The sequence below is a fragment of the Lycium ferocissimum genome, chromosome 3 (assembly GCF_029784015.1).
Source record: "Lycium ferocissimum isolate CSIRO_LF1 chromosome 3, AGI_CSIRO_Lferr_CH_V1, whole genome shotgun sequence".
Classification (NCBI taxonomy): Eukaryota; Viridiplantae; Streptophyta; class Magnoliopsida; order Solanales; family Solanaceae; genus Lycium; species Lycium ferocissimum.
This window is the reverse complement of record NC_081344.1, coordinates 63335321-63340422: the sequence shown is the minus strand read 5'-3', so window position 1 is coordinate 63340422 and position 5102 is coordinate 63335321. Positions and strand designations below refer to the sequence as shown.

At 35.6% G+C, this 5102-nt stretch overlaps 1 long non-coding RNA gene across 1 annotated transcript; it reads right to left on the bottom strand.

The window, feature by feature from the left end:
- Nucleotides 1–3270: 3270 nt before the first annotated feature.
- On the bottom strand, nucleotides 3271–5102 carry LOC132051170 (uncharacterized). Its single transcript, XR_009413612.1, has 2 exons — nucleotides 3920–5102; nucleotides 3271–3836 (listed from the first exon to the last, which is right to left on the bottom strand). It is a non-coding gene; the product is annotated as an uncharacterized LOC132051170 (long non-coding RNA).

Genomic DNA, 5102 nt, shown 5'->3' with positions numbered 1-5102 from the left:
TTATGAATACAGAGTACCAAATTGGGTCTTTCTCCGTCTCCCGTGGCTGATAGTCGCCATCAGCTTAGCATCGAGTTTCCAGGGTGAGCACGAGTCGTTCGCTGCCTTGAAGACTCGTTCTATTATTATGTCTTACTTTTCTACTCTGAGACATAGACAGATTGATGTATTATTATAGTCCAGACTTGTATAATTTCATTTAAATGCTCTTGTATGGCTTAGACCAGACCCTGGGGGTATTTTCCTTATTTCCGCACTATTTATATTATATATTATTGTGAGACTTACGTAATTATTCTTTTTCGCTTGCTTGATTTATTTATTTATGTCTTTACTTATTGTTGGGTTGAGGGTTCGCTTACCGAGGTGAGAAAGGTAAGTGCTCGCACAACTTAGTCAAAATGGGTCGTGACAAGTCAAATCCCGGTGAAATTCACTAGACAGCAGTCAAGAACATCCTTAAGTACTTAAGAAGATCTAAGGATGAATTCTTAGTCTATGGAGGTTTGGACGAAGAGCTAGTTGTAAATGGTTACACAGATGCAAGCTTCCAAACTGACATAGATGATTTCAAATCGCAATCAGGATATGAATTTTTGTTAAATGGAGGAGCAGTCAGTTGGAAGAGTTCTAAGCAAAGCACTATTGTGGATTCTACAACGAAAGCGGAGTATATAGCTGCATCAGATGTAGCTAAGGAGGCTGTATGGATCAAGAAGCTCATCTCTGAATTGGGAGTAGTCCCTAACATTGATAATCCTCTGGATCTTTATTGTGACAATAATAGTGCTACTGTACAACCTAAAGAACCTAGGTCCCATCAGAGATCCAAGCACATACTCAAACGTTACCATTTTATTCGAGAAATCGTTAAAAGAGATGTCAAGATATGCAAAATACCAACCAATGATAATATTGCTGATCCACTGACCAAAGCTCTTCCACATGGCAAGCATGACTTACATGCTAGGTCAATGGGTATTAGATACATGTTTGATTGGGCCTAGTGCAAGTGGGAGATTGTTGGTGGTTATGCTCTAGGCCATTGTATGGACCTTATTTGTTAGTTATGTTTTTTTTTTTTATTAATAAAAGAAGTTTTATTTTTATTTCTTATGATTATATTGTTTTCATGTTACATATAATAATATATATATATCCCTTGTTAATCATTTATAATTTAATTATAATGGTAAAAGACTAGTATGAGCTTAATCGATAATTATGAGATAATTATGTGTACGGTACAAATTAAACTCATAGGTATTTGTTAGAGAACAAAATACTGGATAGATCCGTTATGGGATCATTGCATGAATCAGTGTCATAAGTGATTCTCATAATAGTTATGTCAATTAATCCTCACACCCGAGATTATCATGATCCTACATAAGGAACATTTTGTTTTGACATTCACAAACGTTATCTTTAACCGGATAATCATAAAGTGTATGATTGAACATAATGTGAACTATGTGGAGGATAGTGAATATTCAAGATGGAATTTGTCCCTCTCTTTGAGGGAGACATCTTTTGGGCCCCTTGATTAGTAAGACTAAGAAATGCATGGTCGTGCTCAGATGAACTGAAAGAGTTATTAGTATTATATGACTTACCAGTTTACTAAGGGATCGAGAAATTATATTTGAACAATTTAAGGATGACACTACACATGCCTTATGTTCGAATTAGATATCGTGTGACAAAAGGACTATGACATATGCTATTTAATTAGGTTATTACGAACTCTAAATTATTATTACTTGGGTTAGTCATAATGTCTTGCTAGAGACCAATTATGATTTGTGAAGTTAATATAGTATTAATTCTATTGCCAACGTAATATAAACCTATTGGGTCGCACATCATGAATGTGATGAACGGATTGGGGTTATTTTAGTAAATTTGTATTTATATGTTTTGAATATATAAATTTGTATTTCTGTTATTGCATCATTTAGATAATGTAATCCGAATTTATTTTATGGTTAAAATATAATTCAGATTTATATTTATAGTATTGATAACTATAAATATAAATAACAGTTATCATAAGACTGAAATATTTAATCAAGTTAGGACTCCTAATTAGGATCTTAATTAATTAGATATCCTAATTAGCTAGGACTCTACATGAGCTAGGGTTCGTATTATTAGGATGAATGTATCACCATTAATAGTGATAGACATCAATATTTCATATATACAGAAAAAACCTTTTGCATAGTTATTTTCGAAATAAGTATGACCTAAATTTTGGTAGCCGACTTAAGCTCTGCAACCCGAAATTATACCTCAAAACTCAAACTTCGTGTCTGTTTGTGATCATACTTGTGTAGATACTGATAGAGGGTAGTCATTCGTTTTCGAGCAGCACCTACAATTCGTTTTTGGCAGAAAGTATAATGAGGAATCACACATCAAAAGGTAAGTGATCTAATTCTTTTATCGAATTGATTGAAACACATGAATCTGGTATAGGGATTAAGCAATAAAATTTTATATTCCGCTGCTATTCTCTACTTGAGATTGCATGAATTCCCTTCACTTACATCCCTTTTTGGCGGGGGCCTACATTTCCCGATGCAGGTACAGATTTTCAAGATGACGGGTCGGTTCGTTAGGATCTCCTACATATCAGCTACTTGGTGAGCCTCAGTTTTCTTCGAGGTGTTATTTTACTTTCATTCATTATTCATATTAGACATTCGAGTATGCCGAGAGCCTTGTCCCGATAAACAGATAGTATTTCACTACTTTTTAGAGGCTTCATAGACTAGAGTAGCAGTTAGTCAGTATTTTCAGATTTTGTGTTAGCCGTGTTGGCTACACCTTTATATTCTCATATTTATCTCAGCATTTTTTATTTAAGATTCAGTCAGACTTTCAGTAGCTCTGCGTGTTTATAAATTACATTCCGCATCAGTACATGTCCCATGTCCCATTTTGATCATGGAAATCTGTCGCATCCTTTGAGAGCGTAAAAACATCCGCCAAGGAAGAATTAGCAGAGAGAGTGACTTCAGAATCTGTTCTGCAAGTGTGGTTTGCTGCACTCTTTGGCAAGACAGCATATCCATCACCACTAGCTGAACAAGTTCCAGGTTGGGAATCACGTAATTTGTTCTCGTCAGAAGTATCTTGCATGCTTAACTTATTTGTAATTTCCATTTCATTGTCAATACCTCTTCTGCAGGTGTGGATTGTCGCACCATCTAGCAAGACAGCATTTTCTTCACAACAAACTGAACTAGTTTCTGTTTGTAAATCATGCATTTTGGTCCCAGATGTATCTTTTATGTCCAACTTCACTGTAAATTGTATATCCTCATTATAAATCCTATGGTTCTCCTTTTCTTTTCCCAAATTACCAGCATCATTTAGAGGAGCAATGGACAACCATGGCACCCTAACTTCTTCAGAAAGAGAACCTTGTTGGCTTTTATGCGGATCATCTTCTACAGTTGAGCATTCTTCAGGCAGAAGATCGACACCACGTGGTTATTGTGATACCCTCGAACTTGCAAGAGCAATAGTATCCATAGGCACCTGCTCCGACACTGTCGAAGATAGCAAATCTTTAATCTGGAGTCCATGTGCAGGCAGGTTATTCACAATGGAACTAAACTCAATGCGTTTCACAGGTTTTGATAAATTTTTGGACAGAAAAAGATTTTTTGATGTCTTCTAACAGCAAATCACCCTCACCACCAGAGATAGGATCCCACTTAAGCCAATCATCAAATTCAGGTTCCTTGAAGCCTGACGTTATCGGTTCAACCTTAATTGTGTCCTTGTGGTAACACTTTTTCCTTAACGCGTTAGTTATAACAGTCCTGCCAAAGGGATAGAATACTTCAAAATCCATCATGCAAAAGTGCAAGAAACCCAAAAAAATTAAGTAATTTCTGTAAGTTACCTACAATTTTTGGAAAGCGCTGCTTTAGCACGTTCCAGTTGGAGACCAAGCTAAGATGCCATATTCGCTACATCATACGGCCCTCTAAGTTCTGTTACAGAAGGAGCAGCACTGGAGAAAAGAAGATTCTTTCCTCGAGTCCAATCCACCAGCAACTGCATATTTAGCAATTAGATCAGATTAGGTTTGACGCATTCTAGACACCAAAGATAGTAAGAAAATATAAATCATGACTCTTAAATTAGGCTGAATATGTTAATATATAAATCATAACTCTTAAACAGTGATTCTTGTTAAGAAGCTTTGCTAATTGCTCATGTAAACATAACATGCAAGTAAGAACTTTTTACTGGATCTTGAGGTTTATGGTCTGCTGTAAGATGTCTATTGCATTGAACAGTATTTTCCTACATTTTGCTTTCTATGATTTACTGACAGTCAATGTCTTTGATCTATGCTTAACTTGTAGAATATGCAATGTGCTTCCTACATTTTTCATTGTTTTTGGGTCGTGGCCAGGTTAGCAAAATTCTATTGCCCTGGTATTATGTTCAAATCCATTAACAACAAAGAATAAAGTCAGAATGTGTGTACGGTATTCAGTATCTAGAAATCTAAGAAGAAAGCCTCAGTAAAATCTAAGAATGCCAACTGCCTTTGCATCCAACCAAACCCAAAACAAGAAGGCCACACAAAAAGGATTACGTATACTCCAAAGTACAAGACTTCCATTTTTACTAAGCGAACTGTCTAGCTAATAAAGGTTTCTTATGCGATTAGGTACATAAGATGGAGTGAATAGAAGCAAGAAAGAGAATATAAATTCGGGTTCACTATAGATAAGGCAAAATAGAAGCTGTGATGCAAACTACCAAACCTTCAAAAGCCATTTTTTATAGGTAAAGATTTTATTATAATGGTACCAAGATGGTACAGAAAAGAGTACAAGGCCAGACACCTACTCTGTTAGCACCCCTTTAGTCTACCAACGATTTACACATGGAAAGTTTAAAGAAATTAGAAGTAGATTATTTCAGTTTGTAGCAGTTGATTGCAGTAAAGAGGTAATTCCTCCAATTTCTCTGTTCAGTTTTTAGTAGGAAGTTATTTCCTTATTATTAGGTAGGTGGTTAATACACCAGTATTGTATTTAAATGTACCTGAATTCAATGGAAGGTATGTG